The following is a 24,788-nucleotide window of genomic DNA, read 5'->3' as shown; positions in this document are numbered from 1 at the left end:
GGTCTAAGATGAGTCTCTTGTAAGCAAAATATAGATGGGTCTTGTTTATTCATTCTGAAACCCTTTGTCTTTTGATTGGAGCGTTTAATCGATTGACGTTTATTGTGAGTACTGAAAGATATGAATTTAGCACCATTGTGTTGCCAGTTGCCTTGGTGTCACTGGTGATGTTCTCTGGTCCTTTCTAGTCTTTGTTGCTTTTGGTCTTTTTAGTTTTGTTTTGTGTTTTCTCTAGTCTAAGGGTACCCTTTAAAATTTCATGCAGGGCTGGTTTAGTGGTCACAAACTCCTTTAGTTTTTGTTTGTCTGGAATACTCTATCTCTCCTATTCTTTCTAGATAAAAACTTTTAGCTGCATATTTTTGTAATTCAGCACATTGAATATATCCTTCCACACCTTTCTGTTCTGCCAAGTTTCTGTGGATAGGTCTGCTTTGAATCTGATCTGTCTTCCCTATTGTTTAAAGACTTTTACCCTTGCTGCTTTCATAATTCTTTCCTTGTATGTTTATTTTGTGAATTTGACTATGATATGCCTTGGTGGTAGTTGATTTTTTTTTTGAATCTACTAGGTGTTCTCTGTGTTTCTTGGATTTTGATGACTGTGTACTTGCCCAATTTAAGAAGATTTCCTGCCATCATTTGCTCACATAAAGCTGCTGCAACATTTTCTGTCTCTTCATCTTCTGGAACACCTATCATTCAGATGTTGTTCCTTTTTAATAAGTCAGTGGTTTCTCTAACTCTTGTATCATGATCTTTTCTGCTGTTTTCCCCTTATTTTATACTTCATTATTCTCCATAGTTTTATCTTCTAAATCACTGATTCACTGCTCTGCTTCCTCCATCCTTGCCAAAATGGCGTTCATTTGAGATTGCATCTTGGTTATAGCTTTTTTTTTTATTTCATCCTGACTAGATTTTATTTCCTTTTTCTCTGAAGAAAGGGATTCCACTGTCTTTTTTTTTTTAACGCTGGCTAGTATTATTATTATGGTTCTAAATTCTACTTTGGATATCTTGTTTATATCTGTGTTGATTAATCCCCTGGTTGTCATTTCTTTCTGTTATTTCTAGTGGGGTGAATTTCTTCATGTTGTAATTTTGGAGGAAGGGAAAATTAATAAAATAAAAATTAGAAATTAAAAAAAAGTAAAAGCAAAACAAAAAATCTAATAAAGGAAGCTATATATTAGGTGTATTTTGATCTGATTCTGAATCTTGATAGAATGGAGAAACAAGGGAAAGAAAACAAAAAGTAAGAAAATATTTGAAATATATATATAATATATTTATATATATAATATAATATAATATATAATATATATATTATATATTATATATAATATATAATATAATAAAATATATATATAATATATATATAATTATATATATATATAACAAAATGAAATAAAAATAAAATAGAAGAAAAATTAAAGAAACAAAAAGTAAAATAAAAAATAAAAATTTCTTTCTGTATCCAAGAATGAGGAATAAAAAAGAAAAAAAGAAAGAAAGAAAACAATTTAAGGGAAAAAAAGAAGCAAATAAAATGAACAAATGAGCCAGCAAACAGAATGAAACCTGAATGAAGTTGCATACAGTTTCCCCTAGAACTATAACTATGAAGTCTTCTGTACTGCATACACTAAGCAGGTGGAGAGATTTGTGTTGGTCTTCTGGGGATGTGTTTCAAGGGTGCAGTTGGGCAGCACGTAGTGTAATGGCTCCACTATCCACTAGGTGACACTGTTTAGCTTACTGGAGTGGATCAGTGTGCAAGTGCATATGTGCTTGTGCATGCACAGGAGAGCTGGAATTGGCTTTACCAAGCTCCCTAGTCTCTGGCACAAGAACTTCATGATTTCAACCACCTATGACCAAGGACCCCTCTTTTGTCTCGGGTCTCTGTCCACTCCTCATCTCTAGTCTCTCCATGTTCAAGCTTTTCGCCTGCCAGAACCTCCCTCCAGACTTTTATCTCAGATGTGGTTGTGTTTCAAAAACTCACACTTCAGAGACTCCTGCAGCTTGGACCCATTCTGACTCTCTGGAGGAGTGTCTCACTGAACAATGGCCAGATGCTGGCTTGCCCCAGAAAACATTCATGTGATTGTGCAGCAGTAGCAGTTCAAAGATTATGGCACATAACAACACACAGCTAGTGCCAGGTTTCACTACACTCTGGTATCTTTGTCCCACTGCTGTAAACATGGCTGGTCTCGGGGTCCACAAGGACCTTTGCCTGTAGGAGGCTGTGTGTCCTCTACCAAATGCATGACAAGCAGAGGAACCGCTTCTCCCCGTGTGGCACACAGACTCCTAGGACCATGCTACCTTCTCCTGAAGATTAAGCCTGCTTATTCACCAGAGCACTGCCTGGCACTGAGCTACAAAATTTCAGACCCTGTGATCCACTGTTTATATAATACTGGTGGTACTGAAATGCTCAGACAAACTAGACTTTAAATTAAAGGCTGTAACAAGAGTTGAAGAAGGGCATTATATAATAAATACAGGGTCTATCCATCAGGAAGAGCTAACAATTATAAATGTCTATGCATTTAATCCATTCATCAATTGAGAACAAACTGAAGGTTGATGGGGAGTGGGAGGGAGGGGAGGGTGGGTGATGGGCATTGAGGAGGGCACCTGTTGGGATGAGCACTGGGTGTTGTATGGAAACCAATTTGACAATAAATTTCATTAAAAAATTGGGGTTTATATACACAATGGAATACTAGTTGGCAATGAGAAAGAATGAAATATGGCCTTTTGTAGCAATGTGGATGGAACTGGAGAGTGTTATGCTAAGTGAAATAAGTCATATAGAGAAAGACAAATACCATATGCTTTCACTCTTATGTGGATCCTGAGAAACTTAACAGAAGACCATGGGGGAGGGGAAGGAAAAAAAAGTTAGAGATGGAGGGAGCCAAACCATAAGAGACTCTTAAAAACTGAGAATAAACTGAGGGTTGATGGGGGTGGGAGGGAGGGGAAATTGGGTGATGAGCATTGAGGGGGGCACCTGTTGGGAGGAGCACTGGTTGTTGTATGGAAACCACTTTGACAACAAATATAATATTTAAAAAAGTAAAATAAAATAAAATAAAAGTTAACTTCTTGAGATGTATTTAAAAAATATTCACCTTGCCCTTTATGATTTTACACATGGATCATAATCATCTTAAGAGGACTGAAAAAATCCTCACTTGCTTAGTCTTTTTTAAATCAGTAACCTATATCATGTGATTGATCACTTTACTATTTATTCACTTTATAAAACTTGCCATGTTGTTTTCTGATGTAAATTGTATATAGCATTTCAAGTTCACTTATATCAGAATTGTGTATATACCTTACTAACATATTTCCTATTTTACCTATAGCATCCTCTGGACATGGTCTAAAATTTTATCCTAAGTTTCATGTTAAGTAGTTGTTTATAAGAAAGTGCTACATGGTGACATTCTCTAACTAGGTGACAGCATAAAATTCTTGTTTCAATTTACATGGATTTTTACAGTATGTATGTCAAATTTGCTAATCTCATGCATCTTAGTTAAAATGTTACTGCATTTATTGACTTGGTGTTCATTACATAGAAGAACTTTATTTCATCTGTCAAAATAAGACTTTCCTTTGGACACCTGGGTGGCTCAGTCAGTTGAGCATCTAACTTGTGGTTTTGGCTAAGATCACGATTCCAGGGTCATGGGATTGAGCACTGCATCAGGTTCTGCTCTGAGTGTGGATCCTACTTAAGATTCTCTCTCTCCTGCTCTGGCCCTTTCCCTTGCTCTCTCTCTCTCTCTCTCTCTCTAAAATAAAACAAATAAATGAGACTTTCCACTTTAAAAAAAAATGTGATACACACACACACACACACAATCACAATGGAGTATTACTCAGCAATCAAAAGAATGAGATGTTGCCATTTGTAACTATGTGGATGAAATTTGTGAGTCTTAGAAAGACAAATATCATATGACTTCACTCATATGAGGAATTCAAGATACAAAACAGATGAACATAAGGGAAGCAAAAATAATACAAAAACAAGGAGCGCAACAAAACAAAAGACTCTTAAGTACAGAGAACAAACTGAGGGTTGCTGGAGGGGTTGTGGGTGGGGGGATGGGCTAAATAGGAAAGGGGCATTAAGGAAGACACTTGATGGGATGAGAACTGGGTGCTATACATAGGGGACAAATCACTGGAATATACTCCTGAAATCATTACTGTATTATATGCTAACTAATGTGGATGAAATTTTATAAATAAATAAATAAACAAACAAATAAATAAATTCATTAATTAATTAAATTTTAAAAAAGAACCAATCACATATGAAGAACTCAATAACTGAAATTTTAAAATATACTAGAGGGAATATATAGCAAACTAGAGGAAGCAGAAAAATGATCAGCAATCTGGAAACAGAGTAATGAAAAGCAACAAAAACTGAACAGGAAAAAGAAAAAAAATAATAAGGGGAACTTAATGACACCATCAATCATGATAATGTCAGCATTATAGGGATCCCAGAAGGCAAAGAGAGATAAAAAGAGGGTAGAAAATTTATTTGAAGAAATAATAGCTGAAAGTTCCCCTAATATGGGGTAGGAAACAGAAATCCAAATCCCGGAGGCACAGAGAGCCTCCAACAAAATCAACCCAAAGAGGCCCACACCAAGACACATAATAATTAAAATGGTAAAAAGTAGTGATAAAAAACTTTAAAGCAGCAAGAGAACAGAAAACAGTTACATACAGGAAGACCCCATAAGGCTATCAGCTGATTTTTCAGTATAAACTTAGTAGGCAAAAAGGGAGTGGCATGATATATTTAAAGTGCTGAAAACAAAAAGAAAAAAAAAACAGCAACCAAAAATACTCTGCAAGGCTACCATTCACAACAGAAAAAGAGATTAAGACTTTCCTAGATAAATAGAAGTTAAAATAATTCATCACCACTAAACCAGCCTTACAAGAAATGTTAATGATAATTCTCTGAATGGAAAGCAAAAATCATAATCAGAAGAAAATTAGGAAAGCAAAAACTTCCACAAGTACATGCAAACATGATAAAAGTAGTACACCAATCACTTATAAGACCAGTACAGATGTTAAAGTACAAAAGTGGTAAAATCAATTACATCTATAAAAATCAGTGAAAAGATTTACAGAGTAAAAGACAAAGTATGACAGTATATACATAAAACATGATGGGTGAAGTAAAAATTTAGTAGTTTTAGAATGGGTTCAAACTTAAGTGACCACCAGCATAGTATAGATTGCTACATGCATAGAATGTTATATATAAACCTAAAAGTGTCCACAAATAAAAGAACATGTGATCAATGTGCAAAACAATAAAGAGAAAGGAATCCAAGCACATCAGTAAAGAAAGTCATCAAACCACAAGAGAAGAAAGGAACAGAGAAGATCTACAAAAATATCTGTAAGACAAGTAATATACTGACATTAAGAATATACCTGTCAGTAATTATTGAAATGAAAATAGACTAGGGGCGCCTGGGTGGCTCAGTTGGTTTAGTGTCTGGCTCTTGATTTTGGTTCAGGTCATGATCTCATGGTTCGTGGATTCAAGCCCTTCATCAGGCTCCACACTGAGAGTTCAGAGCCTGCTTGGGATTCTCTCTCTCCTCTCTCTCTCCTCTCTCTCTCTCTCTCTCTCTCTGCCCTTCCCCAGCTCATGCCTCCCTCTCAAAATAAATAAATAAAAACTTAAAAAAATAAGTAAATGAAAATAGACTAAATTCTCCAATCAAAAGACATAGGATGATTAAATCAATAAAAAAGCAAGATCTGTCCATATCCTGCCCACAAGAAACTCACAACAGACCTAAAAGCAAATGCAGAATGAAAGTAAAGGGATAGAAAAACATTCATCATATAAATGAAAGTGAAAAGAAAGCTGGGGTAGTTAATGCTTACATAAAATAAATAAATAAACCTTAAAAAAAAGACTGTAACAATAGACAAATAGGGACACTATATGATGATAAAAGGGAACAATCCAACAAGTGGAAGATATAACCATTGTAAGTATTTATCACCCAACATGGGAACACCCAAATACAAAAAGCACCTACTAACAACATAAAGGAAGAAATGAAGAGTAATACAACAATAAGGGTTTGTTTTCTTTTTAACTCCACTTACATCAATGGATAGTTTATCCAGACAGAAAATCAACAAGGAAATGGTGGCTTTGAATGGCACCTTTGATCAGATGGACCTAACACATATATTCAAAACATTCCATCCAAAACAGGGGGATACATATGCTTTTCAAGTACACATGGACATTCTCCAGAATATATAACATGTTACACCACAAAACATGTCTCAAAAAACTCAAAAAGACTGAAATCATATCAAGCATCTTTTCAAAACACAACAGTATGAAACTATAAATCAACAACAGGAAAAAAATATGGAAAGAACACAAATGCATAGAGGTAAAATCACATGTTACTAAACAAGGAATGTTTCAACCAAGAAATCAAAGAAGAAATAAAAAAAATACATGAAGTCAAATGAAAAATGAAAATACAATTGTCCAAAATCTTTGGAATGGAGCAAAAGTTGTTTTAAGATGAAAGGTTATTGCAATACAGGCCTATCTCAAGAAGAAAAAAAAATCTAATAAACACCCTAACCTTACACATAAAGGAGGAAGAACAAAGAACAAAATAAGGCCAAAGCCGTAAGAAGAAAGAATATAATAAAAGTTACAGCAGCAATAAATGAAATGCAGACTAAAAAACCTACAGAACAGGTCCATTAAACTAGGAACTAATTCTTTTTTTTTTTTTCAACGTTTTTTTTTTATTTTTTTTTATTTTTGGGACAGAGAGAGACAGAGCATGAACGGGGTAGGGGCAGAGAGAGAGGGAGACACAGAATCAGAAACAGACTCCAGGCTCCGAGCCATCAGCCCAGAGCCTGACGCGGGGCTCGAACTCACGGACCGCGAGATCGTGACCTGGCTGAAGTCGGACGCTTAACCGACTGCGCCACCCAGGCGCCCAGGAACTAATTCTTTAAAAAAATCAACAAAATTGATAAAACTTTAGTCAGAGTTATCAAAAATAAAAATGAGAGGGGCGCCTGGGTGGCGCAGTCGGTTAAGCGTCCGACTTCAGCCAGGTCACGATCTCGCGGTCCATGAGTTCGAGCCCCGCGTCAGGCTCTGGGCTGATGGCTCGGAGCCTGGAGTCTGTTTCCGATTCTGTGTCTCCCTCTCTCTCTGCCCCTCCCCCGTTCATGCTCTCTCTCTGTCCCAAAAATAAATAAAAAACGTTGAAAAAATAATAATAATAAAAAAAATAATAAAAATGAGAAAGAGAGCTTAAATAAAGCAGAAATAAATGAGGAGAAATAACAAACAATACCACAGAAATACAAAAGATCATAAGAGTATTATGAAATATTATATTCCAACAATTTGGACAATTAAAGAAATGGATAAATTCCTAGAAACATATAACCTCCCAGCCTCAATCAGGAAGAAAAAATTTGAATAAACTGATTACCAGCAGAAATTGAATCAATAATCAAAACATCATCCAAAAAAACCAAAATCTCAGACCAGATGGCTTCACAGATGAATTCTATCAAACATTAAAAGAAGAGTTAAGGGGCGCCTGGGTGGCGCAGTCGGTTAAGCGTCCGACTTCAGCCAGGTCACGATCTTGCGGTCTGTGGGTTCGAGCCCGGCGTCAGGCTCTGGGCTGATGGCTCGGAGCCTGGAGCCTGTTTCCGATTCTGTGTCTCCCTCTCTCTCTGCCCCTCCCCCATTCATGCTCTGTCTCTCTCTGTCCCAAAAATAAATAAAAAACGTTGAAAAAAAAATTAAAAAAAAAAGAAGAGTTAATATTAATTTTTCTTAAACTATTCCAAAAAATAGAAGAGGAAGGAAAGCTTCCAAATTCATTATATGAAACCAGCATTACTCTGATATCAAAATGAGAAAAGACACTATAAAAAAAGAAAACTAAAGGCCAATATCACTGATGAACATAGTTACAAATATCCTCAACAAAATATTGGCAAGGCAAATCCAACAATATATTTAAAAAATCATTTACCACAATCAAGTGGGATTCCAGTTCAATATTCACAGAACAATTAAAGTGATACATCTCATTAACAAGAGAAACTATAAACACCAAATGATCATGTCAATAGATGTGGAAAAAGCATTCAACAAATTGCAACATCAATTAATTATAAAAATACACAAAGCAGGTTTATAGGGAACATACCTCACCTTAATAGAGGCCATATATTAAAAACCCACAGCTAACATCATATTCATTGGTGAAAAACTGAGGGCTTTTCCTCTAAGATCAGCAACAAGACAAGCATGTCCACTCTCACTATTCTCATTCAACATAGTATTAGAATTCCTACCCACAGCAATCAGACAAGAAAGTAAAAAGAATACAAAAAAGAAGTAAAAAGCATACAAAATAGTAAGGAAGAAGTAAATTTTTCAGTTTTCAGAGAAAATGCCCTATATATAGAAAATTCTAAACACTCTGCCAGAAAAACTAGGGCTGATAAATTAATTCAGTAAAGTCACAAGATAAAAAATCAATATAGAGAAATCTGTAGCATTTCTATATACTAATAATGAAGTAGCAGATCATGAAATTAAGAAAACAACCCATTTACAATTGAACAAAAAAAATAAAATACCTAGGAAGAAACTTAACCAAGGACATGAAAAACCTGTACTTCAAAAACTATAAAACATTTATGAAAGAAATTTAACATGATACAAATGGAAACATATTCTATGCTCATGGATTGAGAGAAAAAAATATATTAATAAAATGTCCACACTACCTAAAGCAATCTACAGATTTAGTGCAATCCTTATAAAAATACCAACAGGATTCTTAACAAAACTAGAACAACCAAACCCAAAATGTGTATGGAACCACAAAAGACACCAATAGCCAAAGGAATCTTGAAAAAGAACAAAACTGGAGGTAACATAATCCCAGATTTTAAGATACACTACAAAACTGCAGTAATCAAAACAGTATGGTTCTGGCACAAATATAGACACATAGATTAATAAAACAGAATAGAGAGCCCAGAAATAAACCCATGATTATACAGTACATTAATCTATGACACAGAAGGCAACAACATACAATGGGAAAAAGAGAGTTGTATCAATAGTTCTGGGAAAGCTGGACAGCTATATGCAAAAAAATTAAACTGGGTCATTTTCTTAAACTATACAGAAAAAGAAACTCAAAATAGATTAAAGACCTAAATGTGAGTCCTGATGCCACAAAATTCATAGCCAATAATTTCTTTGACACTGGCTATAGAAACAGTTTTCTAGATATGTCTACTAAAGTAAAATAAAACCAAAAATGAATTATTGGGACTGCACCAAAACAAGAAGCTTTTGCACAGCAAAGGAAATAATCAACAAAACAAAATGAAAACCCACCAAATGGGGAAAAATATTTGCAAATGGTATATCCAATAAGGGGTTAATATCCAAAAATATATAAAGAACTTACACAACTCAACACCAAAAATTAAATAACTATTAATAATGGGCACAAGACATAAATAGACATTTTTCCAAAGAAGATATACAGATGGCCAACAAACACATGAAAAGATGTTCATCATCACTAATTATCAGGGAAATGAATATCAAAACCACAATGAGATGTCACCTCACAGCTGTCAGAATGACAAAAATCAAAACTCAAGAAACAACAAGTGTTGGTGAGGATGTGGAGAAAAAGAAACTCTCATGCACTGTCAGTGGGAATGTGAGCTGGTGCAGCCACTGTGGAAAACACTATGGAGGTTCCTCAAAAATATAAGAATAAAATTAACAGATGATCCAGTAATTCCGCCTCTGAGTATTAACCCAAAGAAAATGGAAACACTAATTTGAAAGGATATATGCACCCCTATGTTTATTACAGCATTATTTACAATAGCAAAGATATGGAAGGAACTCAAGTATCCATCAATAGATAAATGGATAAAGAAGCTATGGTTTATATATACACAATAGACTATCACTCAGCCATAAAAGTATGAAATCTTTCCATTTATAACAACATAAATTGATGTAAAGGGGATATGCTAAGTGAAGTAAGTCAGTCAGAGAGAGAGAAATACCACATGGTTTCACTTGTATGTGGAATTTAAGAAACAAATGAGCAAAGGGAAGAGACAAAGAGAGGGGGCAGAGAGAAACCAAGAAAAAGACTCTTAACTGTGGAGAACAGACTGATGGTTACAAGAGGGGAGGTGGGTAGAGGGATGGGTTAAACAGCTGATGAAGATTAGGGTGTTCACTTGTGATGAGTACTGTATTGTGTGGAAGTGTTGAGTCACTGTATTGTACACCTGAAGCTAATATTTCACTGCATGTTAACTAACTGGAACTTAAATTAAAACAAAAATTAAAACACAGAAAAAGGGAGACAAACAAACAAAAAGACCCATACTCTTAAAAAATAAAGCAGTCTCTTAAATATAGAGAACAAACTTGTGTTTGCCAGATGGGAGGCTGGAACAGGGTTGGTTGAAACAGGTGAAGGGTATTAAGAGTATATTTATTGTGATGACCATTAAGCAATGTATACAGTTGTTGAATCATTCTATTGTACACATGAAACTAATATAGCACTCTGTGTTAATATCTTTGAATTAAAATAAATAAATAAATTAAAAAAAAATGATGTGTTGAGGTCCCAATCACTGACATCTGTGATTTTTACCTTATATGGAAATAAGGTCTTTGCAGATGTAATCAAGATGAGGTCTTTAGGGTGTGTCCTAATATAATATCGTTGGTAACCTTATCAAGAATTGGAAAACACCTTGTGAAGAAAAGGAGACCCACACAGAGGGAGACAAACATGTGAAGACATAGGCAAAAGTTAGAATTATACTGTTGCAAACCAAGGAATGTCAGAAGCTGAAAAAGACCAGGAAGGATCTTCTCCTTGGGGCTTTTGAGGGAGCAAGGCCCTACCAACACTTTGATTTCATACTTCTAACTTCCAGAACCGTGAGAGAATAAATATTCTTTGTTTTAAGCCACCCACTTTATGGTACTTGTTGTAGCAGCAAGAAACTAATACACCCACCATTCATTTATATGTAGATGTATCTCTATGAGTCTGTGTATATAGATGGCTATTTCTGAATAACTGTATATCTCTGTCTGGGTACCTATATACATAATCTACATATAGTTGACCAGGAACATGTGAAAGGATGTGCAATCTGTCAGGAAGTCTCAAAGTAGGTAGATAACTCTTCTAAACTCATCAGTTTACTCATTCACTCATTCATTCAACATTTTCAGGGCAACTTCAATGTGCTAGGCACTGGAGGCAGACATGACTAAGAAATCCTTAGACTGTTGGGGCACCTGGGTGGCTCAGTCGGTTAAGTGTCCGACTTCGACTCATGTCATGATCCTGCAGTTTGTGAGTTATAGCCCCACGTCAGGCTCTGTGCTGACAGCTCGGAGCCTGAAGCCTGCTTCGGATTCTGTGTCTCCCTCTCTCTCTGTTCCTCCCACCCTCACTCTCTGTCTCTCTGTCTCTCTCTCTCAAAAATAAATAAACATTTAAAAATAAGAGAAATCCTTAGACTGTTGAATCTAGTGCTTTGAGAGCCCAAATGTAGAAATAACCACCTTTATCTACTTACTTCTGTTCCATGGGTCCTGTTATATCTCCTGTCTTCTTCCCATTCAAGATAAGACAATTAAAATGTGAATATAAGTACAGCATGGGATTCAGGAACTAGTTCCAAGCCTAGACTCTACGACTTACTAGTTCTATGACAGAATCACTTAACATTTTAAAACTCAAGCTCTTCATCTATTAAAAAAACATTGGGATTAATAAACTTTCATAGTATTTAGATTTTTCCTACATAAAATGTTATCCACCCAAAAATATTTGAATCACCCAGAAAATTGTTAGAAATGTGGAATCTCCTCAGGTTCCACCCCCAATTTTCTGACTCAAAATCTGAGTTGTAAGCAGATAAATAGGTGATTTCACACATTAAAGTTTGAGCAGTGCTATTTAGGTGAAATGAAGGAGAAATGAGGGAATTAGTATAATTTCAGCAGGAAATTAGGAGGCCAAAATTGGTGGTTAGTATGAATGGGGGCTTAAGAAATCTAAAAAAGTCTTGGAACTGTTACTGTGGAGCTGGATGAAAGAATGGTGAAGGAGACAGGATGTCTCTTCTATGATTAGAAAACCTGTGTTTACAGTGAGACTAATCTAAGTATGTATGTATGTATGTATGTATGTATGTATGTATTTTGAGTGTAATTGACACACAATGTTACATTAGTTTCAGGTGTACAACCTAGTGATTTGACAAGTTTATATATTGTATTTTTTAAGGGAAAAATATAAGAGCAGATAACAAATATACAAATACTATCATTACTGACTGAACATTATATGCTAGGTACTTTTTATGCGTTATATAACCATCATAACAATTTTACCAGATAGGTGTTGTCAGGAATTTAGAACAGTGTCTTGCATATAGTAATTGCTCAAAAAAAAAGTTAACTGCTATTGTCATTTGCAGTAAATACTGTCTAGACCTGCCAGCTAAAGGAGCTAGAAGAAGGAGAGGGAGATCCAAAGCAACAGACCCACTTTATTCATTTTACTGCATCATCAAAGAGGAATGTGAAAGCAAACTAATGTTTACCCTGATTTCAAATGCTTTAAGTAAAATTCTTCTTTTTAGAAAGTTGCTTGGCTGTGGCTCTGAATTCTTCCCACTTTACTTTGAAAAGTGTAGACTCTTAATCTGGAAATAAATGACTCTTAGCTTGAGGAAGTCAGGATAGATCTATTTATAAAAGGCAAAGTAAATCTTGAGAAGAGTCAGTAGGACTTGGACAGAGAGATTGGATTCCTTAGGGAGTAATCCATCCCAGGATCTTGAGAAAAGACAGTTTCATCCAGGACAGCTTACTTTGGTACTTTTGGAAGTGAGAGAAACTTCCCTCTCAACACCCTCTAGGGCTAGCAATCCCTGCACTCCAAAGCTCAGTCCTGAAAGTGGAATCCTTCAATATCAACTGCCACTTTGGTAAGGAGTATCAGGAAGAGAACTTTGAAGTCACTGAAAAAAAATCATTGAAACATGAAGTGTCCCAAGCCTCAACTGGGAACCACAAAACTTGGAAAGTTCCTGTGATTCAATGGAATCCAGGAAAGGGGAACACAGTAAATCCCTGTCATCTTGTTTAATTCTAAAGCCCAGGCATTACATTTATGAATGAAACATTTGCTACTTCTCTAGTACTAGGGATACCGCTATAAGCCGCTTTACTTTAGACTTCTTTCTTTTCATACAGGACTGTTAACTCTTTAAGAATATACTCACAGGGTGCCTGGGTGGCTCAGTCGGTTGGGTAACTGACTTCAGCTCAGGTCAGGATCTCATGGTTTGTGGGTTCGAGCCCCGTATCGGGCTCTGTGCTGACATCTCAGAGCCTGGAGCCTGCTTCGGATTCTGTGTCTCCCTCTCTCTGTCCCTCCCCCACTTATGCACTCGCTCTCTCTCTCTCTCTCTCTCTCAAAAATAAATAAAATGTAAAAAAAAAATTAAAAAAGAATATACTCACTAGGCCCCATTCATTGGCCTTTAGGCTATTATAATATTTAATTAGGTGATTTTAAGCTACTGGAAGAAGAAAGTCCTGTGGGATTCAAAGTGCCAAAAAAAATAATAATAATAAGCTAAGGAAGGGTGTTCTGGCCATTTTGGTCTCAAATTGCTTTGTACAGTAATAGGAACAAATTTATCACAGGAAAGGATCAGGCCACTTGGGGTACACTGAACCCTGCATACTCCCAAAATAACAGGACTTAAATGGCAAGCAGACCAGATAGGTCAGGCCTGCAGTCGGTTGAGAGACCTCCAAGAGAATGCAGAAAGCTACCACAAAGTGAGTAGGGCCAAAATAATGTTTGGTACAGCGGGCATATTTGGAAGCATCTGCTCCATACATAATGATCCTCTTCTAACTCTTCTCTGATTTAAAAATATATATAATCCTAGTTTATATTGTATGACATGACCCTAGTCTCCTGGCAAGAGCTAGTTTCTTTAGGTATAGGCAACTGATTCGAGCCAGGTCTATCAGTGCTCAGTGTTCTGTGACTTGGGGATTGGAACTAAGAGAACCAGTCATTACCTTTCCATGTGACCGAACTATAACATAGGAACTCGGGAGATGAAGGAGCTATCTATTGCCCACTGTGTACTTTAATCTGCTAAAAGAGAAGAAACAAGCAGATATGAACAAAGAAGCAAATACGAGACACATAAAGAAAACCAGCTTGTGCTTCCAACAACTCCCCATTTGCAAAACCAGTTCATTCCCAAGATCCAGTGACATTTCTGTTGCACTTAAACTAGCTCCAGATGGATCCTGTCCACTGCAACAAAAGAATAGAAATGGATAAATAAAAATGCCTAATTGGGTAGATGCTGCTCAGTTCTTGGTAAATGTCACCATGCAATAGTATAGGCCCAGTGATGCCATACATTTAAAGTTTTTCATGAAAGCTGCATACCTATATTTAACATGAAATCTTCTACCTTTTATACACTTATTATGAAATCAAATTTTGGAAAAACATAGTTCAAGATAAAGTATATCTGTGGCCTGAATATGGTTTGTGGGCCTTTAAATTGTGACCTCAGTCAGCAAGGTACCTGCCTTACCTGTTGCTTTCTTACTATTTAGATCTTCCAACTGTTACTCTTTTTCATATGCACTCATGTGTGCACGGCATTATACTGCTAGCAGGGCCCAGAGGTAGTGATCCACTTTGATCTATTTCCTTCTTGGTCTTGCTGACTAGTTAGCTAAAGATATCAAAATGATTAAAAATTTGGATTTGGAGGCAGGCTATCTGGGTTCAAATTCAAGTTCTGCCAATTATTAGCAGAATTTTCCCAGTTTCCTTACAGATATGGTCCAGAGATCCAGAGTGCTTTAATTTATCCATTTATCACATGGAAATACTAAATCCAGTGGTTAGAGTAGTACCTGTCTCATTTATTATTGTTGTCATAGTTGCTTTATTATTAATTGTTGATTGATTACCTGAATAGTAGCTATTTTTATCAGTCTGTTCTCTCAGAAAGTAGAGGACTCACCCCTTTATCCTGCTCTGCAATGACTCTTGGAGCCAATGAGTGCTCAGGTTTGTGTCCACTCTCTGGCCCCAGTAATTTTACTGGTCTATATTGACTGACCCTCAATGCCAAATATGGCTCTAGTTTCTCTTTAGCATTGGAAGCAGCTGTTTATGCAATCCTGAAGGTTTTGAACAATAAAAATGAATATGGGGGAAAGTGCTCTTAATACTGTACCTATAAAAAATAGAGATTCCTTTATTTATGATTGTGTCCTGGATTCTGTCTACCTCTTCAGACTTTTTTCCTGTCACTGGCATAGAATCTCCTTACGTTCAAGCCATAATGAAACATTCGCTATTTCCCAAACATGCCACATCTCTGGAACCTCCATTCATCAACATATGATGTTCCTTCAATCTACAATGCCCTTTCTTTCTTTACTTGCCTACCTTGAAAAAAATCCTATTTATCATTTTTAAGACTCAAACATCACCTCCTACAGTAAGTCTTCTCTGACCCCTTCACCCCTAATGTCACTCACATCTTTCCTGTTCATGTTAATAATTTTCTTGTCAGTTTCCCAATTTCTCCCTCCTTGAGTTTATTCAACTGCCCTCTAACCCTCAGTGTCTTCATTTACAAAATGGGAATAACCCTATTGTGAGTTTAAATGAGAAGCATGCAAAGGACTTAGCATGGTACCTGGCATATAGTAAGTGATCAACAAATACTGGATGTTAGCTAGAGCTTCCTCTGTCTCCCAGATCAGCTTCAGGGCAAGGTTGAAGTCTTATATTTTTGTATTCCCAGCTTGTAGCACAGACCTAGCTACATAGAAGATTCTCAGGGCATGCATGTTGAATGGGTAAATGAGATGAATAAATCAATGAATGTTGCTTCCCCTTTTCAAAACCATCTGCCTTAAATAAGTGAAGATGGTTAATATAGTCACATTTAAAGAAGTCAAAGCTGCATATCACATTCTGCTAGAGCAAAAAAGCATTCTGAACCTTTTATTTTATGTTATGTTATTTTTTTAAGTTTATTTATTTGGGGGGGGGCAAAAAGAGAGGGAGAGAGAGAATCCAAATCAGGCTCCACACTGTCAGTGCAGAGCCTGATGTGGGGCTCAATCTTATGAACTATGAGATTATGACCTGAGCTGAAATCAGGCATCAGACGCTTAACTGACTGAGCCACCCATGCACTCCACTCTGAACCTTTTAAAATATTTTCTACTCTACTACCGTGCCATTGCTGACCAGAAAAAAGTGTCTCCATGTTAGGGAGCTGTTAGAAAGAACAGTTTTCCAAGTAACAAAATACAGGCCATCTCAGTATCAGGTGACACTAGCTATATAATAACATTCTTTGAGACCTAGCTGTTTCCCTGAGACACTATGGAGGAAGAATATTGACATTGCTGCTTCTCCAGCAGCTGCTTTTGTCCCGCTTATATTATTATCACAGGTAGAATTCTCTAACCTCACCCCTTCCTTAACCCTACTCCATCCTCCTCTAACCCACATTATGTTGATGTCTTTGGTTATATGGTTCTTCCTGCTTAGAATACCCTTTCCCCTCCACTCAGGCAATCCAAACTGAACCTATACTCCAAGGTGCAGCAAGGCTTCATGAACAGAGAAAATGACACTTGATTGGATATCATGATATGCATAGAAGCTTACCAAAAAGAGAATAATAGAGTAGTATAGAATAGAGTAGAATAGACTAGAATAAAAACTAGAGTAAATCAAGGAAGATAGAGAAGGAAAGGTGGAGGTGGGAGTAGTTCATGTAAGAGGGAGAAGGACATTTTGGAAATCCTAATAGCATAAATGAAGCATGGTGTTTGTGAAAGACCATGCTATATTCAAGTAGTAGCTGTTTGTTTAATGTGGCTCTTGTGATAAGGAAAAGTCATAGGCAATAAACATCAAAGGTGGCTCATGACAGACTGATGTGCCTTACTAAGTGGCAGGAATTTAATCCTATAAGTGATGGGGAGTCTTTGAAGGATTCTGAACATAGGACTGGCAAGATAAAAACATGTTTAGCAATATCCTAATATGTATTCTAGAGTCCCTAATAGTTTGCTAGGATTGCCACAACAAAGTACTCAAAACTGGGTAACTTCAACAGAAATTTACTATCACAGTTCTGGAGGCTAAAGGACTAAAGTCAAGGTGTCAGCAGCATTGGTTCCTTCTGAGGACTGTGAGGAAAGAATCTGTTCTAGTCCTGTCTTTCTGATTTGCAGATGGTTGTCTTCTCATGCTCCTTCATATCATCTTCCCTCTATTGTGATTCTTTGTGTCCAAATTTCCTCTTTTTATAAGGAGACCAGTCATATTGGCTTAGGTCCCGTCCTAATTGACCTCATTTTGACTTGATTACCTTTGTAAATACCCTTTTTCCAACTACATTCTCATTCTGTGGCATTAGGAATTAAAGCTGCAAAATATTTTGAGGAACATAATTTAACCTGTAAAAAAGCCTATAGAAGTTAGAGGCAGATAAAATGACAGTAAAAGAGATATTTTCATGTGCAAGATCAGACAGATGGAAAAATTAAGCAAAGACACTACAAGTAGGGATGAAGAACATATAAAGATCCAAGAAGCAAAATTTGGAAGGTGAAGAGAAGAAAGAGTCACAGATGACTCTAGGATTTATTGTTTGGTTGATTATGTTACTGACAGAGATAGAAAGGAGAGTGAAAGGTTTGATTACAAATTCAGTTTTATACATATTAAGTATAAAGTGTCAAGATGGGCACTTAACAGATAAATGGGTAGGTCCACTCTCAAGAAAAACATTCAGCTTGGAGATGCAACTTGCCATACAGACCATCACCAGCGTATAAATGACAGTTGAAACTCTTAAGTGGATGAGATAACACAAAAAAGGGGTTACAGAGTGGCTAGAGAAGAGAACAAAAACAACAGTTAGAAAGATAGATGGAAATCCAAGATAGAATATTCTCATGGAAGACAAGGAAGGGAAGGTTTTAAAGAAGGATGGCATGTACAACAGCTTCAAATGTAGTAGAGTCAACTATGTTGAAAACCTAAAAAGAGAGCACTGGACATGACACTGAGGAGGTCTTTAGGTAAATTTGGCAAGAGCAATTTCAGTAATGATTTAAATAAAATTGCAGAAAAATGGAGTGGTAATTTGAGTGAATATTGTTAAAGAAAAATTGATTTTTTTCAGGGGGTTTGGGAAAGAATGTGTTTACAAGCTTAAGATTAGGCAGTATAGCATAATAGTCTAGGTGCAGACTCTGTAGGCTTGGGTTTAAATCTCAGTTCTGCCATTTACTAGATGTGTAAACGTGTACAAATTGCAAGATTTGCATATTGCCAGATTTTTCTGTGCCCCAATTTCCCTAACTGAAAAATGGTGAAAATAATAGTACTTACTTCATAAAATTGTAGTGAGATTTGTATGAATTGATACACATAAAGTATTCGATAGAGGGCTTGGCACAGAGTACATCTTCAATAAATAGGTGGGGATAGTTGGATGGGTAGGAGAACCAAAGAAGAAAAATAAATCAAGGAAGATAGAAAAGGAAGCTGATGGAACAACTTCTCAGAAGGTATAGGAAAGAATGGGTCCTCTTCCACTTACTAGCTGTGTGGCCTTGGGTAAGGCACTTTGCTTTTCATTAGTTTTTAGTGCCTTAGTTTCCTCATATGTAAAATGGAAACAATAATAGTGCCTACCTTACAAGACTATTATGAAGATTAAATGAAATGGTGCATGAAATACACTTCCCCACTAGGAAGGACTTGGGAAGAAGGATAGTAAATAGCTTAGAAGAAATCATATGTGCTAGCAAGACTGAAAGCTTAAAAAAGTTTCCAAGTCAGTAATTTTCACAATTTCATGATAGACTAAAATAATACTACAAAATCTTATGTTTTCTTTAAAAGTTTAAGCATTATTCAAGTGCTAATAAATTTATTGTGCTTATTAAAGTACATGGAAAAGACTTTTAGTATCTAAGTAGTTACAAATGTGTTTGAAACCTTCTTCAGATAATTATGTTATAAAACAATGTTAGTATGAAATTAAATTGTATGAGTTGACATGAATTCATCAATAAGCTAAGTTTTTTTTTAAAGGAGCATTGTATCCAAAGCATTAAAACATAATCATCTTGATTGTGTTAAGATGAACAATTGAAGATTCATCCTTCTTACTAGAGTAGAATTTAAAATGATAAAATTATTGATTATTTTCTTTAAAAATGGCTTCCTAACTCACTCAGAATAAAAGTCAAAGTGTTCACAGGTCCTATAAAATCTGACCCTCTCTGTCTCTCTGACCTCATATCCTACCATTCTCCTCCTCTCTACTCTTAGTGATATGGGCCTTCTTCCTATTTCTTGAACACAGCAACCCTTTGCACATTCTATTTCCTCTGTCTAGAACACTCTTTGATCAGGTATTCTCATGGCTGGCTCTCTCACTTCATTTTGATATATTCATAAATATCACCATATCAAAGAAGATTTCCTTGACTGCTCTATAATAAATAGCACTCCACAATCCCAAGGCTTTATATCCTTTCTCCCACCATATCCTCCTGCAAAAAACACCTTTACTGTTTGTCTTTCCTCTTCACCAACACATCCTCATTAGAATATAATCTCCAAGAGGGCCAGAGCTTTGTTTTGTTTACTGTTATATATTCCCAGAATCTTGTGCACTGATGGCACTGAGTTAATTCTCAGTATTTGTTGAATGAATTAATTAATATCATAACACAATGCACTTTTGTGTTGATACCTTTGTCTATCACAGCTCCCAACCCTTGAGGGCTGAGGAACAACTAGGAAGGAACTCAGACCAAAGTAAATGTAGAGGCAAGGTATTCTGGTCTAGCCTAACCCCTGGATCCATGCATTCCAGAAGAGGAATTGGGGGTCAAAACTACTGTTAGTAAAATACAGAGAAAAAGATAGGATGAAAGTGTCCTCTTTGCAATAAAACTCTTTTGCCCCTCCATAGACAGACATTCTTCACAATCCCAGGAAGCAGAATGAATGACACCAAACAATTTAAATTGCTCTGAGGAAGTTACTTGAAGCCCTTAAAGAAGGATTTCTGTTGCTTGCCTGCAGTACTTGTTAGTGGGTTCACAAACCTTTCATTATCCTAGGAAAAGGATAGCCATATTTCAGCAATGATATTTTATGACAGCTAAGAATTACCCAGTTCCCTTATCCTGCAACTAGAAACTCTCGCAAAGAAAAACAAACCAACGTGAACAGAACGTGACAATCAAAGGTTAAAATGGAAGCACAGCAGTTCCTAACATATTTCATGCATACCAAATGCAGGAAGCTGACTATGGAACCAACACATAGCTCCTTTTCCACCCTCCATGCAAGGGTGTGGATAGCAGAGTTCCGTGGGTATGACATGTACAAGTAGCTCTTGGCTCTGGGACAAGACTGTACTCCCACTGATGAAAGTTACTAGGACAGTTCCAGCTGAATATGTTTCCTGTGTTTTAAGTAGCCCGTAGGCCAGGGAATTTAGACAGAAAGGACCCTAAGTGAAGTTTTCTTCTTTATCTGAATCCAGTACGCTCAATAATATGGCCATTTAGAATAAGGTCATTTTGAAGTTTGGAAAACCAACTGAGGAGAATGGGCATGGAAGAAGGTGCTTTAGCTAAATGTTTCCTAGAAACCTAGAACTGGCACATGCCTTTGATGGGAGTTAGCACTAAGGATGCAATGAAACCTAGCACATAAAAAAGGGAGGGGTTCTGTGCGTTGCATTTAATACCAGAGACAGCTAAACTGGTGAATTGCAGAGCACTGGGAGCAATGGCATTCCATTGACCAAACAGAAACTTTTACAGTGAAATAGGAGCCCTAAAACTTCAAACAACATGCTTTCATCTCTTTGACCTATGAGATATCATCAGTCTCCACCCAGTCCTGCTACTCTCCCTGAGCAGAAACATGAGAGAGACAAACATGGAAGACATGTCACTGGTCTGTATGAGGCTTTCTAACAAATCTCAACACAAGTTATTTTATTTAACAGGAGAAGAGAGTTGTTGAAGCCCTACTCCCCGACACAATGTTCCTGACAGGACATGAACATGGTAATGACATATTATCCAAGGTGGCCTTAGCTTCCCTATTAAAGCATCCAGCCCCTCTCTCTTTGCATGTCATTTTCACTTGAGTTCCTGTCTTTTCCAGCTGGATCTCCTAGTCACTTAGGCTTGGATATATCAATGCCTATTACTATCAGAAAGACAATAAACACGAACCATTGGATCTTTAACATAACAGATGCTTGGTAAATGTTGGAATCAAATTCAACATTAATTTCCATATCTTAGGAAGAAACCGTGGCTTCCAATCTGTTAAGAAAGGAGTCAGTGACGCCATTCTACATGGTCTTGACATATTACAGACAGCAGCAGCAGGAACAGCCATAGGCAAAAATCTGGCATTCCATAAATATTTGTAGAATAAATACATCTTTTCTTTTTTTTTTTAAATTTTTTTTCCAACGTTTTTTATTTATTTTTTGGGACAGAGAGAGACAGAGCATGAACGGGGGAGGGGCAGAGAGAGAGGGAGACACAGAATCGGAAACAGGCTCCAGGCTCCGAGCCATTGGCCCAGAGCCTGATGCGGGGCTCGAACTCACGGACCGCGAGATCGTGACCTGGCTGAAGTCGGACGCTTAACCGACTGCGCCACCCAGGCGCCCCTAAATACATCTTTTCAAGCCATCTGCACAACCATGTCACCTCTCAGGAAGCATAAAATTTCCCCCTTTAGCTAAACCTGCAGAGCCAAAGTGCAAGTTGGCAACACTGCCCAATGTGTCCTTCTGAGTATCAACTGAACATTAGGAGGCTGGTGTGAGAAATTAAAAGCTGCCTTTGCCTCACAAATTCCCACAACACATGTAGTGTCATAGTACAGTGAGTCAATGTCATCCTTCTCCAAACTGAATTTCCAGTACAGACTTCCCTCAGTTGAACTGGTGCACTGTCCCTTTAAGAAGCCAGGCAAGATGGAGCCCTCCCAGCTTTAAGGCATTAAGCAACCTGATAGGGATGCTGGAGTGTGACACCAAGAAAGAACGCCTGGAAAGGGTAAGTCGAGGCTGTAATGACAGAAGGGGAAATCAAGGCTGTATCCATGCAACCGTTAAACTGTGAACGTCTATCCCGTGGGTAGCAGTTCCCCTAGGCTCTAAAGCACCACCCCTCCTCCCCTCCCCTCCCCTTACCCCATCCCACTCTGCTCCACCCTCAGGATCCTCCTTGAAAGTCCCCTTCTGTCAGACAGCTCCTTTGTAGCACAGCGGGAGACCCCAGTGAGGGTGGCAAAAGGAAGGAGAGGCGGTGGGTAGGCAAAATAAAAGGGACTTACTTTCGGATTCTGCACCTCCAAAGGCATCCTCTGCTCCGAGCCTTGGGCCAGAGCCGACGGGGCGGGGCCGGGTTTGAGCTGGTGGACACGGGGTCCTCACTCCCTCGGTACTACAAACCTAGTTCAGTGCAGACTTGGGGGAATGGGCACAGACTAGTGCCGGTGTTTACTCGATTTTAATTATCTCAAAAGGAGACAGAGGGTTCGAGAGAGTTGGCTGGGGGTAGGAGTGAAGGTGAGCTCTAAACCACTCCTTTTAGTTTCTTTTTGGCTAGCTTCCCGCGCACGACAATAGCGACAACAGGGGCAATGGTTTTCTTTTTTCTTCCTTTTGGTTTCTCCCAGCTGCCTGTCCCAGACCCCACCCAGCGGCTCCACCCCATCCACTGCTACACATTCTGTCAATCACCAGCCCCTTTAAAGCTGTATGGCACAACTTGGGTTTTTGTCTTGGTTTGGCGGGCAAGCAGAATCACTGGGCTTCTTGCCTTTCCAACAATACCTCTGACCTTTCTGCTGAGTTTAGGAAGGTAAGGTTAATTGCTAGTGGCGGCTTCCCCTCCTCCTCAGCCAAGCTTGCACAGCTCCACCCAAACTCCTTCCAGGCTTGCCAGGCCACTGCCCTACACTACCCCATCTCTTTGCTTTGTTTCTGGTGAAAAGTGGTTCCTTAGGCTGCCAAATCGCCAAGAAAGTTACTGTGGCGCCCTCATTGGCGCCGCCCACTACCCTACAGTTTCTGGACTGAAGTCACTACAACAGATCTGCTGTCCCTTTGGCTTCACCGTTCTGGTTCCAGTGTGCTCAGTTTTTTCTATCTCTCATCTGTGTAAGTCTCCAGGTTTCTCACTAGAATGGGAAGAGAGGGTGGGGAAATGTGTTTCATGTCTCTAACTCATGCAAAACAGCAGTACCACTCCACTGTCCCACTCCATAACTAGGCAGCTCAAAGTCAGAGGAGGGCCCTGAAGTTCCATCCACAGGTATTACTGGAATTCCAGAATGACCTATCAGAAATTATATTTAATGCCATTCTCCATTATAGTTAATGGCAACACCTGTTTGCTCAGGCCAAAAATCTTGGAGACAACCTTCATTCCTCTTTTTCTCTTATACTTCACATTCAATTTCTTCAAGAAATCCTGTTGGCTCTGTCTTTAAAAATGTGTCCAGAATCTGCGCACTTCTTATGCTTTACACTACTACCCCTAAGAAGCCATCACCAACTCTATATCCAGGTCCTGCCTACCTCTTTTTTTTTTAATTTTTTAATGTTTCTTTATTTTTGACAGAGAGAGAGAGAGAGAGAGCGCGTGCGTGAGCATGAGTGGGGGAGGGGAAGAGAGAGAGGGAGACACAGAATCTGAAGCAGGCTCCAGGCTCTGAACTGTCCAGCACAGAGCCCCACGCGGGGCTTAAACTCACGGACCATGAGATCATGACCTGAGCCAAAGTAGGATGCTTAACTGACTGAGCCACCCAGGTGCCGCACTGATCTCCTTTTTATTCCAATATGCTAATACCTATCTGAACTAAGGGACTTTGCATTTCTTTTTCTTCCTATCTAGTTCTACCCACGATAGGCTTCAATATCCTCCAGATCTCAGGGAAGCTTTCCCTGACCACCCAGATTAAAGTAATTCTCATAGCCCAGGCACTTTCTGTTACCTTATCTCATTTTATCTTTATTATAGTACCGATCACAATCTAAAACAATCATATGTATTTTTGTTTCTGTGGTTCAGTGATGACCCTCCCTCTAATGTACAAGCACAGTAGGAGCAGGGACATCTATCTATTTTGATCTTTGATGTATCATCAGCATACTGAACAGTGGTTGCCATATAGTAGGAGCTCAGTATTTGTTGAAAGAATGGTTGAAGGCAATATCTTCTGGAATCTATCTGAGTGTTATCTGGTTTTAAACAACAAACACCTGAAACTAATAAAACATTGTGTGTTAATTATACTTCAGTTTAAGAAAGAATAATGCAAAAAATACAGAAAAGAACAAACAAACCAAAAAAAGGAGGCAGCTAAGAGAGACACACCTGTTATGAATCACTTGCCCCATCTATTCTCCCTTAGAACATCCATCTGGATACCTTGCCTCAGGGCTGAATTAGCAATGGT

The 24,788-nt window shown here is 37.8% G+C and overlaps 1 protein-coding gene across 1 annotated transcript in view; it reads right to left on the bottom strand.

Annotated features, from left to right (window-relative positions):
- Positions 1 to 23,006, bottom strand: part of KLF8 (KLF transcription factor 8) — a 145,818-nt gene extending 122,812 nt beyond the window's left edge. The window contains exon 1 of the mRNA XM_058712433.1: positions 22,656 to 23,006. The gene's annotated coding sequence lies outside the window, so the exon portion shown is untranslated. The remainder of the gene's footprint in view (positions 1 to 22,655) is intronic.
- Between the last annotated feature and the right edge of the window lie 1,782 nt (positions 23,007 to 24,788).

The sequence above is a fragment of the Neofelis nebulosa genome, chromosome X (genome assembly GCF_028018385.1).
Source record: "Neofelis nebulosa isolate mNeoNeb1 chromosome X, mNeoNeb1.pri, whole genome shotgun sequence".
Lineage (NCBI taxonomy): Eukaryota > Metazoa > Chordata > Mammalia > Carnivora > Felidae > Neofelis > Neofelis nebulosa.
Note: the sequence above shows the minus strand (reverse complement) of the source record. Positions and strands in the feature narration are given on the sequence as shown.